Source organism: Eleutherodactylus coqui, chromosome 2, assembly GCF_035609145.1.
Source record: "Eleutherodactylus coqui strain aEleCoq1 chromosome 2, aEleCoq1.hap1, whole genome shotgun sequence".
Classification (NCBI taxonomy): domain Eukaryota; kingdom Metazoa; phylum Chordata; class Amphibia; order Anura; family Eleutherodactylidae; genus Eleutherodactylus; species Eleutherodactylus coqui.
The window spans coordinates 233,213,961-233,226,690 of NC_089838.1; positions in this window are offsets into that span (position 1 = coordinate 233,213,961).

Consider the following 12,730-nt stretch of genomic DNA (forward strand, 5'->3'; position numbering starts at 1 on the left):
CAGAAACTAGACAGACTGGATGTATTCCAGTCATTCTAGGGAGAGAACAAATATTATTTTCATATCATGCATCACATAACACACCTGCTTAAAAACCAAACTGAGCTGGCTAAGTAATTTGCTATTCATGATGAGCATATCAAGATAAATGAAATCAACAAGTCACTCTTCTCATCCTTCTTATATGTAGACAATTTAGGATTAATTCTTTCTAAGGAAATTATCAACCATCAGCAAGCAAAATCCAGATATTGTAAGACTCAAAAAAACGGAAAGCCATAGAAAAGTTTTGTTGCCTTTATCTGGCTTATAGCCCAAATGATGAACTATACCAATCCCATTACTAAATTACTGGTTGCACATAAATAGATATGTAGTATAATATAGTTATTGATAATTCTAAATAGAGCATAAAATAGCTGTATAGCTGAAATGGAAAAACGGCTACCAATCTTCTGACCACCTATGTGCCACTGCCATTTTTTCAAGCAACTGGTTTCAGGGGTGTAACTACAGTTCTGTGGGTCACCTGCTTCTCCGCCGAATAGTTCCAGAAAAAGCAAATAAATAATTATAATACAGTTAAATTGGTAAAAAAAATCCCCTCTGGTTGGAATTGTTCACTTTCAGTTTTCTTCTCCATCCAGCCCAGAATGCCAGAATTACTTCTTTCAGCCAAGGCTCAGCTCTGAAGAATTTAATATAGAGATATTTTTGACTCTTTGCTTTTCCAACACATCCCCACCTTTCCACAACTCTACACAAACACTCCATTCATAATACCCTAGATGGCAATAGGGACCCTTTGGTGCTATGCACAGAAATAGTACCCTACTTAAGCAAACTATAAAATATTAGTGCTCCCTAAAGAGTAATAGTGCCCCCTTTAAGTTCTACACAGTAATAGTGTCCCTGATGTGCCTCCATGTAGTATTAACTCACTCTTTGCACCCCATACAATAACTGCAGCCATATAGTAATTGTACCCCCATATAGTATTAATATCCCATATGGGAATAATCCCATGACACAGATTTCCCAAGCATCTTAATTTTCAACTAAATCCAAGTCCTGAGGATGCAGATCCAGTTGAAAGTATTGTATATACAGTATAATCTACATACATTATAAAATACAGATTACTTTACTATAATTAAATTATTGCATGATTAGAAGACATCATAACAATGTAACAGTGATTTCATACGTGATTGGATAGATGATATTGATAAACAATAGGCTCCGAAGGTTTTGGGACCCGGTTGCAGTTGTCACCAATGCAAACCCTATAGCTATCCTGCTGGGTGCATATGATGAGCAGTTGGACATATTCAACTTTCTTATATTTAAAAAGCAGCAAAACTCCATTGTAATCAAAGAATGTTCACTCATGCTAAAAGCGATTGATTATTTCAAGGAAGATTACAGAATGGCGGAATAATCAGAGAGATGCAGCGGGTTGATTGTTTAATAATCACTCCGTTGCATCATTGCTTTCCCTGTCTGCTAAGGACACATCTGCACAGATTGACAGTATAGTGCTTACTGCTCTTTATTTGAAATGTCTTATATTTCGGCCTCGAGAGAAGAAAGGAGATCCGGCGCAGAGTGTCTTCTGTATCTAAGGCCAAGTTCTTTTGAGTAATGTCAGTCTATAGCAATACTAAACCTTACGTTGTCAATGACAAGGTCTTCTGGTAGACCATTGCATTTCAGGTTTGCTCTTTATTCATTTCCTGCTAAATGTCACTTGTTATAATGCTTAATCAGCAGAATCATCAAATGACAAATCTTGTACCATGTACTTGAAGCAAATGTATGTTAATGTGACAACAAGATGTGTAACTGTAAATTAGTTGTACTCTTTTTCTATTTTAATGGTAAGCACAGCAACTGTGTACAAATACCCCAACAGAACAATATAATTTATTGATTCACAGGAAAGGTAAAAATGTAAAGGGAATGTCCACTCAGTCTATATGTCTTCTTACCTCATCAGCTGGAGAGATTACTAAGAAAGAGGGGGTTGTCATAGATGAACAATGTCTGTATTCTTAAGCTGGAAGTCCCTGCACGCACATGAACGTATGGATTTCTATCATGCTTTCTGAGCCTAAATAAGGCTACCTTCACACCACATTTGGGGTCAATAGCCAGTGGGACTTTTGGAGTTTGTCTGACTAAAATTTACCTATAAACATAAAATATTAACTTCTAGCTTTTAAAAACAATATCACTTTTTGTCAGCTGTAGATCTGCATCTTCTGGAAACAGGTTTAACACTAACCATTGCCATAAGAAAAGATGAACGAACTTTTGAAAAGTTTGTATCTGTCGATTCGCTGAATTTGGATAAAAAGTTTGGTATGGTCCAAATTTTTTCGAATCAAACTGGCACTTCACCAATAGCAGCTAAAACTCATGTATGACACTGTCTAGCAGCCATAGAAGTGAGAAGAAGGAATTTTGATGGGTTCAGCCGAGATGACTTGGGTTCGCAACGAACCAAAGTTTTAGCAGCGTTGAATTCGAAACAGGGTTTGACTGTTTCAGTTTGCTCAACACCAGCTGTAACAATGGTTTGCTTGATACAAGTGATAATGACAGCAATCAGTGACAACTGCAATCAATTACAATGATTGCCTCCCAATTATTAAAATCTATTTCATATGAGATCACTTATATGTGCTCCAGAATTGTTCTTGGTAGTTAGTTACCATTGCTATTATTTCAGCTTTTAGACAACAACTGCCTGAGAACTTCTCATGTGGGGATACATATGCAAGGTAATAATTCTAGATTTCCATGGAAACAAGCGAGTATGAACAATTCCCTAATATAATATTAGACTATCCCCTTTACAAGCAGAGGAGCACATAAAAATCTTGTAGGGCTGTGGGATAATAAAGTTCTTTCCTCCTGCCCAGCTGGCAGTGCCAGTATACAACTGATATTGTCTATTTACCTTATTCTTTAAGTTCTTATCTATGCTTTATTTAAAAAAAGGGAAACTACCAACAGTTCCAGTCTGGTGAGAATAGTGACAAGTCACATGTTCAGAAGACTGGGCAAGATCAGGTCATTTAAGGCAATATCAGGTGACATGGACTACAATGTATAGGCCAGTTTTGAATTTGACATGTTCTCTTTAAGCCTTATTTTAATGACTGGTCTCAACAAATTCTCCCCTTGCCCATAATATATCCTTATGGTGTCCATACATTTTCAGTAGCTGAACGCCCCTTCAGCCCACAGCTATTTCTCTCAACTCCGCCATATAGAGTTCTGTTGAGTGTTCATGCGTTTTCCATGGGAAGAGTGGAGAGTGCCGCAGTCGGGCATTGAAATTCAAAATGTCCTTCTTTCCTCCAACTGTGGTCTAATGTGTACTGGGGGCCTTAAGTAAGCTGGTTTTCTAGTTTTATATCCAGTGTCCTGTGTTCTCCCTCTATCTGTGTATCTTATTTTTGTTTCTTCATTATTTTCTTTAGAAAATAGTGTAAACTAAGATTGAATTTTCTACCACTTGGTTATTTCAAGCTATTTTCCTGAGGGACTTAAATCAGTGGGTAGCCCTGGAAAGTGATGAACAGACATTTGCTACCCATAGTGACCATTTTATTTCAGGTTTGTTCAAGCTGACATTTGTTATCTACTATGACTCCTTATTCTCAGTTATCTTTATATTAGTATGTAATCATGCTGATAATCAAACTGTAACAAAGTTGTGTTCTAAAAATAAAAACTAGGCATTATAAAAAAAATTATTAAAGGGCCTACTTCAGAAATAATTATACATAATGGGGAAGATTTACTAATATTGTCTAATAGTGAGACACTGCAAACTTAGGGTGGGTTCACACGAGCGTGTTTTGGTGCGTGCATACGCACGCACCAAAACACGCTTGTATTTACATCAATGCATTCCCTATGGTGTGCGCACATGTCCGTGTTTTACGGGTGCGTGCCTGCAAAGATAGGACATGCGTGCACCATAGGGAATGCACGCATTGTTTTCATGCTCCATTGAAAACAATGGTCTGCCGTCTCCCTGCATTCTTTTTCAGGAAAGGGCTTTACATATAAGACCTTCCCTGAGAAAGAAAGATTTTAGTGTAAAAAAAAATAAGAATGCAGGCATTCTCTTCAATGGAGCTGCTGCCGGCAGCTCCATTGAAGACAACGGTCTGCTGGCACACCTGAATTGTTTTTCAGGGAAGAGCTTTACATATAAGCCCTTCCCTGAAAATCAAGTTAAAGTGATTTAAAAAACAAAAAAAATAGATACTCACCACCCTTCACCTGCAGGGGCTCAGCCGTGTCTTCTTCTGCTGTCCCCTGCACTGTGGTGCTGATCTATCAGCAGATGGGGATTTAAAATCCCTGCCTGCTGAAAGAGCTGAATGTGATTGGCTGAGGTGCTCAGCCAATCACAGGCAGCTATCTCCAAATAAATGACAGGTTAGAGCTGCCTGTGATTGGCTAAGCACCTCAGCCAATCATATTTAGCTCTTGTAGCAGGCGGGGATTTTAGATCAGCACCACAGTGCAGGGGAAAGCAACAGAAGACACGGCTGTGCCCCAGCAGCTGAAGGGAGGTGAGTATCTATTTTTTTGTTTTTTATACCACTTTTACTTGATTTTCAGGGAAGGGCTTATATTCAAAGCCCTTCCCTGAAATCAATTGCCGGCAGCAGAATCCTCTACCACAGCTGACATGTGTGAAAGCTGCGGTAGAGAATTAAAGAATTCTTCTGCGGAGGACAGCGGCAGACAGGTAAGTAATTTTTTTTTTACACTACTTTTAATTGGCTTTTCAGGGAAGGGCTTATGAACAGCAGCTGGGGCTCAGCATTGACTTCTGCCGCTGTCCCCGGCTTTGTAGCGCTGCTGAGCTATCAGCAGCTGGGGATTTTAAATCCCCGGCTGCTGATAGCTCAGAACTACAGAGCCGGGGACAGAGCCAGAAGTCGTGGCTGAGCCCCTGCAGCTGAAGGGAGGTGAGTATTGTTTTGTTGTTTTTTTTTGCACTATTTTAGATGGCTTTTCAGGGAAGGGCTTATGAAGCCCTTCCCTGAAAAGCCATTGATGGGATTCCGGCAGCAGGATTCTCTACCGCAGCTGTCATGTGTGACAGCTGCGGTTGAGAATTGAAGAATTCCCTTTGCTGCATCTGCCACAGATGTGGCAGATGTAGCAGCAGGGAATTCTTTTAACTAGTGGGGGTGAAGGAAACATCTGATGTGTTCTTCATGCCTGCAGGGGTCCCAGCAGTGGCGGAGAGGTAAGTTTTTAAAAAAATTTTTTGTTTTGCACTAAAATGTTTCTTTTTCAGGGAAGGGCTTATATGTAAAGCCCTTCCCTGAAAAAGAATGCAGGGGGCCGGCAGAGCATTGTTTTCAATGGAGCCGCTGGAAGCAGCCGCGGCTCCATTGACAACAAGCACGCCGCTGTGTTCGTGCGTGTTTTTGCTTGTACCTAGGTGCGGACGTATGTACGCACCTAAGTACGCACCAAAACACGCTCGTGTGAACCCACCCTTAGACAGTATTAAAATACACCAGATTTATCACAGTGACTCTGTTGGATGATAAATACGGCTCATCTTTATACTGTCCAGTCTAAGTTTATACCAACTATTAGTTGGCTTAGTATTATGGCAGATGTTTTGTAAAACTTTTAGTGCATTTTTGTGGTAAAAGTTACATTCAGGTCATGCCCCATTCCCTGCAAAGCTACATCCTTTTTCCAGGCTCGGCGAAAAAAAGTGTCTGCAACTTTCTAAAACACATCATAAATGTGGTGTAAAGCATATAAAGCTGGGATTACATGGGATAACTGTGGGGCGCATATGCTGTGGATAGGGGATAACATGTAATCTTGGTGCAACCTCTTTAACTTGATGGTTTACCAATCTTCCTGAGGCTCTGCTGATCTACAGTACCAAAAACATTCATACATCATTGACATTACTGTGTATGATGTCATACAGTGAAGGGTCAAAGTACTCAAGTGAGTAAACTCTCAGTAGAACATTTTGTATGAGTACTATTTAGCTATAGCAATTAACACTTTAATATGAGATAAGCTCTAAAGAAAGACAAGTCATTAACATCTTTATTTGTTGATTTCATGATATTTCTGAATTACCAGCTTAATTCCTTATTTCACTTTTGCATACTTATCTAACAGCAACATAATATCATTTTGAACTTTATTTCTTTTCTCTTAGAATTTCCTTTTAATGAAATTAGAATTCAAATTGGATATTTTAAGTGGAACTACAATGTAACAATTAGAACCTATCACTGCACTCCTACTGTTTGGAGATTCTTCCGCAAATGGTGTGCAGTTGTTATGTTACTGTATAGGAAGATATACTGGACTAATAGAGTAATGTAACAATAGTTAGAGCAGGATAATAAAAAGAAGCGATACAATGGCCAGGAGTGGTGGATAAACCTCCATCCTGTGACTGTCCCATATATGTGTTAAGTCCAGGCTTTCAACAAAGCAGAATAATTCTAGGCAATGGCAACCCTCTTGCTGCAAAAAAATAAAAAAATATTGGATTACTGATTCAGCTACACATAAAGCCCTATCGTTCAAAAGAATTGTTCAAACAAGCGAAAGTAAGCGATAATCGTTCAACGACTGAATGATGAACGATCAATCATTTACTTTTTGTTCGTCATTCATTTTATGCAGGACGAAGAATCATCGTTGGCTCGTTCACTTATTGTTCAGTGTAAATACCGATCATTCAGTTGTTCTTATTCACTAAAGGCCTATTTAGACACAACGATTATCACTCAAAATTCACTCAAAAGCCATCTTTTGAGCGATCATTGCATGTAAATGTGCCCATCTTTCAGTTTTCTGCCGAATGAAGGATTTCAGTTTGGCTTGAAATCCGTCATACAGCAGAACAGCTGATAAGACGGGCTGAGCGCTGTGCTCTGCCTGGGGACTGCTGAGGACAGCTGATTGCGTTGTCTCAGCTGTCAGCCCTGCCGGCAGAACAAAGAGAATATATTCAGAGAACAGCGGGTGGTCCTCTGAATAAATTCAGCTCTCAGAGGCTCAGACACTACTAATTGGTACTAATAGGCATTAGTATCAATTAGTAGATTATGCAAAATGATCGCTCAAAAGCCATCTTTTGAGCAATGATCTCTGTATCTAAATGCACCTTAAGGGCTTAGTCACACGGGCGGATAGACGCCCGTGTTACTGCAGGAAGAAGACGGACGCACTTCAGGACGGACGTCTCTCTGCAGCGCCGGAAGAAAGAACATGTGACCGGCTTCATTGCCGGTCATGTGCTCTTTCATCTGCGCTGCGGGGAGTCGTCCGTCCTGAAGTTCGGCCGTCTTCTTCCTGCAGTAAGGGCACAGCCACACGGGCGCATCCGTGTGACCTAGCCCTAATACAGTGAATGAGAACAACTGAACAATGTCTCATTTGAAAGAAAAAACAATGCATCTGCCTGTGTAACCAGTCTGCCCAATCAAACTCTGATATTGTTTGCTCTATGAAACGATATATCATTTGGTGTAAATGGACCCTTACACTTAAATAAGAATATGATGTTTACAAAATGTATGACAAAGATAACTGGATATGTTTATTTTTCTAAATTATGGGTGATAATTGAACCATCAGAATTGGATTGGTTGGATCCAACTAAATCCTTCCATGTGGAAAATATAGAAAATGTTTTACCATTCTGACACTAGTCATAATCCTGATATGCATTTGGTCATTTGGAAAGCTGTTAATTATAATTCTTTCTGAGAATGATTGAATTCACTGTCTATTTACAAAATTCTTTCCATTGTTATAATTGTTTCTTTTACAAGATATTTGGTCTGTTGGAAGAAAGTACTGCTACAGTGCGTTTACGACCAAATGCATTACTTGCTATTAAAGAAATCTTCCTATACTCTCTCTTATGGTTGAGAAATGAAGTATTAGTCGAAATATAATAATAATTATGACTGAGTACTGAAAGAGTCAATGTTGTGTTCATATAATTGGGCTAATGTGATTAAAGTTACTTTTTTGTTTGGTTGACATAGAAGCAATGTTCAGAGATCAAAGCTCAACAAGTCTGATGGCTCCTGCTGATGCATGTTGATACAGCTGAACCAAGATTTAGCAAAGGCATTTTGAGTCATTGGGACAATCTAGCTTAAGTATGCTTTCAGTACGGTGGACCAAAAGGAGCAAACATTTGCTATGCTAACAATAAGCCGATACATGCTCATTCTTGGCACTTTTTGGCAACTGTACATCTAAAGCAAAGAAATCTTATCTATAACTCAGTGTTATTCACACAAGAAAGATATAGGCCATATACCAGTAAATCAAAAGATGTCAACTTTGGCAATTATGTTTCTTTGCTTACAGTCTAACTATTGATTGGCAAATATTTAGTCATTTTTAATGGAAGTCATCCTTAAAACTCACCTACAATTCACCTACAATTTACAAATACTGTACATAAAGGTTTTGAAATTGAATGAACTTGAGCCATTGATTTCTTTTTTTTAACCAAGCTTAGATTATAACTATCTGACTACTGGTTACAAGGTCAAAATATAGTTTGTTCACATGACCATTGTAGCAGGTAATACAAGCAGCATATCTACTACTAGAACTACCACTAATAATATATTTAACATGTATTATTATCCTGGAAAACCTCTTTAACCCTTCATTAATCTTTCTACTGCACTCCACCAGAGATCTTAAAATATACTATTTGACCACCCTAGACCACCAGGGATACTTATATTAACCCCTTTACTGTCCTAGACCATACAGAATTACTGATGTTAACCATTTTACTGCTCAAAACCACCATGGATACTGATATTAACTCCTTCAAAGGCAAAGACCATCAAGGATACTGGAATCAATTCCTTGATTGTCTTAGATCACCAGGTATACTGAAATAAACACTTTTACTGTCCTAGACCACCAGGAATTCTGACAACAACCTTTTTCGAAACATAAGGCTCCAGGCATGAAGACATTGAAAAGGTTGAGCCAAGTTATAAAGGATAGGGAATAAATTTATGATTGGTGAGGGTATGACCACTGGGACCCCTACCGATTCTGAGAATGGGGGTCCGGTCATCCCCCGAGTGAAAAGAGAAAAGGCTACGCAAGAATGCTGCCGCTCTATGTACTTCAATGACAGTGCTGGGGATTACCAATTTCAAGCACTTTGGCAACCTCTGGTGCTGTCATTCACTTATGGACCAACTGATCCCCATTCTCAGGATTGGTGGGGGTCCTAGGTACCTTGAATTTTGCCTTTGTTTTCATTGGTTACACAGTAAGCCAGTCCCAGGTTCTCCTGACTAATCACCAAGGGTTAGCCAGACCTACGCTATTCGACTTTGTTTTAAAAAGAAGTTGCTTTGATGAGAAGCCCTTTATGGAGAAAATGCAAGAGACGTATAGCGGACTTAAGTATAGTTATAGCCAAAGGTTTTTATTAGAGTAGTATTTCACTGGAAACATTTATACATGAAAGAATATGACACACTCATTTGTTTTAATAGCAGCAGTAGCCAGGAATGGCCTCGATAATCAGCCGTCATGTAGGTTTCAGTGGAGTCTTACTGCACTTGCTACGAACCAGTATGAAGTCCAAACTTCCCAGAGGTTAAATACATCATGAGTCAAACCAATTTCCTATCTCTATATTTAGACCATGAGGTTGAAACTTGCTGTGTCTTATTTTTAGCGACGTTTCACGTAACCCAGTCTTTATCACTTCTTGTTCCTTTCTCATCCTGTTTACAGATGAAAGTTTCCTACCAAGAAAAAAAGTCTATGAAGAAAATATACAGTTTCGAGTGACTATTTCTACTCATTGGTTGTGTGATCCATTAAAAGAGGGTTAGAAAGCAGCCTCTACATTACAGCATTGCCTGTGGCTGTGTCACAGTGTGGACAGAGAAATGTGTATAACCCTTTGTACTGTTGTGAAACATACTGTAACAGAAAATGAAATTACTTTTTTCGTTTTCCTCCACAATATCTAATTTAAAGAGTTCTGTTTGTATTTCATGGCCATGTTTATTGTCAATATGCGATTTAATCTAGAATATTGTGCACCGTTCCAAGGCACACATACTTTATCATCGAAATCAAAGAATGACCAAAATCTCAAGGCCAACAATAAATGAATTACCTGCTTACATGTTCAAAAAAGCAGAACGAGACCATGCATGTTCTGATCCCTAGCATTAAGTTTTTCAGCATGCAGAAATATCATAAAAAAGACAGGTGTGCGGGCTTGCCAAACAGTGCCGAGAAAATAAAAGTCATGCGGAAAGTCAATTAAGCTTAATTTACACACAAAAAAATGATGTTTCCACTAATCTACTCCGGCGTTCCAACATATGCTCCTTTAAACAACAAACAAGCTTTTTTTTATGCTTTTTAGTATTTGTTCTTCATCCTTATTACTCACTGCCTGCTTTGTGTATGTATTTATATATGGAAAATCTAAATGCGGTCACTGTAAGTGCACAACGTTGACGAAACGCGTGGAGTCTGCTTACAATTACAGAGCTACAAACAGGATCCTGAAGATCTAATTAGGAACATGAAAACTATAATTTGGGTACAGAAAAGGAGTTAAACTTAGAAACACTTTTTTTTCACTGACCTACAATATCATGAGGACTTGTATATTCTGAGTCATATCCTGTTTATACCTTTCTATATAGGCAGGTTTTTTTTTATGTATGCATGGCACAGCCACAGTTATATCCAAAGCCTTTTTACGCACTGAATTACTTTTAGCTGCATGGGAAGGAAATTAAAAAATCACTGTCATATAATGGCTGTGGGATTGTTCCCGTAAGCTGTGTGATATTTACATTGAGTGTATACATGACTGCTTTGCTTTCATCTATAATGCATACGGTGACTCTAACGAGTGTGTATAGATGTTTTTCTCGGTGTAATCTGCATAAAGTATTTATATTCACTGCCTTTCATTCATCTGTAGAATTGTTTTGATTACTCCTTGGAAACCTGTCAAGAGTAGCAGACGTGTTACCTACCTTATGGTGACTGAAATACCGTGCAGGCAATTCGTGGGATATGCGCTATGGCACTATCATGGTTTTCCTGTTATTATTACAATACTGCTTGTTTATACAGAGTCAGCATTTTCTGCGGCCCGTGTTGATAGAAGCATTAAGACTGGATCAAAATCGGTAACAGGGTTGTTTTTGGCTGTGTGACTGTGCACAGTGCAGAAACAGATGAACAGATTAGTGTCTACCGTGGTGCTCTGGATAGTGGAACTTCAGAACGTTAGAGGCGTAGTACAGTCAGCTGTGGGTCACTGTTAGAAATGAGCAGCTCTTGAAGAAAATGTTATTCTACTTTTATTTTCCTTGAGATGAATTAGGTTGATTTTCCTCAAATTTCTAACCTGGGAAATCTATTTTCCCGTATTCTATGGATGAATGACTATTTAAAAAATTCTCTTCTTCATTGATTTTTCAACATTTAAACGGCCCAATTCACTGCAAAACCTGAATTTTGAAATCAATTCTACTATTTAATTTACGATGAGAAAAGCAGACAACTGTTAAATGTAGCCTTGAGATACATAATATATTTCTGTGAAATCAGATGTAGCTCCCAGTCCAAGATATTCTCTTTCATGAGTAGGAATATTCACTTAGTCTGAATGTTGTGGTTTAAGCTACATGCACACAAGTGAGAATCTCAGGCGAGTTTAGTACATTGTGAGACGCACAAAACTTGCGTCCATTCTTTTGATGAATGCTGCAAGGTTTAAAATCGATGCATATCCTATATTTTTGTGTTCCCCTAGAACACCTCGCCCATTGTTTTTTAATGGGGCCTTTAACCCCTTTCCATGACATAAGGGTACGTCAGGGGAGCGGGGTACTTCCCGCAAAATGACGTACCCTTACGTCATAGGGATAGCGTGAGATCATGACAGATGTCGCACTATTCGGCAGCGGGAGTCGGTTGTCACTGATAGCTGGCCTCCCCCTTCCCTCATGCGATCTATGTAGATCCCGGCATGGATAGGGTTCACAGAGGGAGCGTGTTCCCTCTGTGAAGTTGCCGGGCTCTCGCGATATAATCACAGAGAGTCCAGCTGGTTGCCATGGCATCAGGATGCCAGATGCTGGCGTCCTGTATTGCTAGAGCCTGTGATTGCTGTATAAGCGATAAGGCATTGCAGGACAGAAGTTCTGCAATGCCTTATCACAGCGATCATAAGTGCTGTGCTTTAAATCCCCAAGAGGGACACAAATAGTGTGAAAAAAAGATAATAAAAATGTACAAAAAAGAAAAATGTAAAAAAAAAAACTTTTTAGGTGCTTTTTGTCATATTAGCATAAAAAAAGGTAAAAAAAAAATTAAAATCCCACATATTTCGTATCTACGCGTTTGTAATGACATGTACAATAAGTTGAACATGCTTACTATTCTGCATGGCAAAAAGCGTAAAAAAACGCTAAAAAGCAGAGGCAAAATGCTAATTTTTAGCATTTTGCCTCCCAACAAAATGCGATAAAAGTGATCAAAAAGGCCGTTTATCCCCCAAAATGGTAGCATTAAAAAGTACAGCTAGTCTCGAAAAAAATAAGCCCTCACAGAGCTCCGTAGAAAAATAACAAAGTTACAGGACTTTTAATGCAGCGATTTAGAAAAA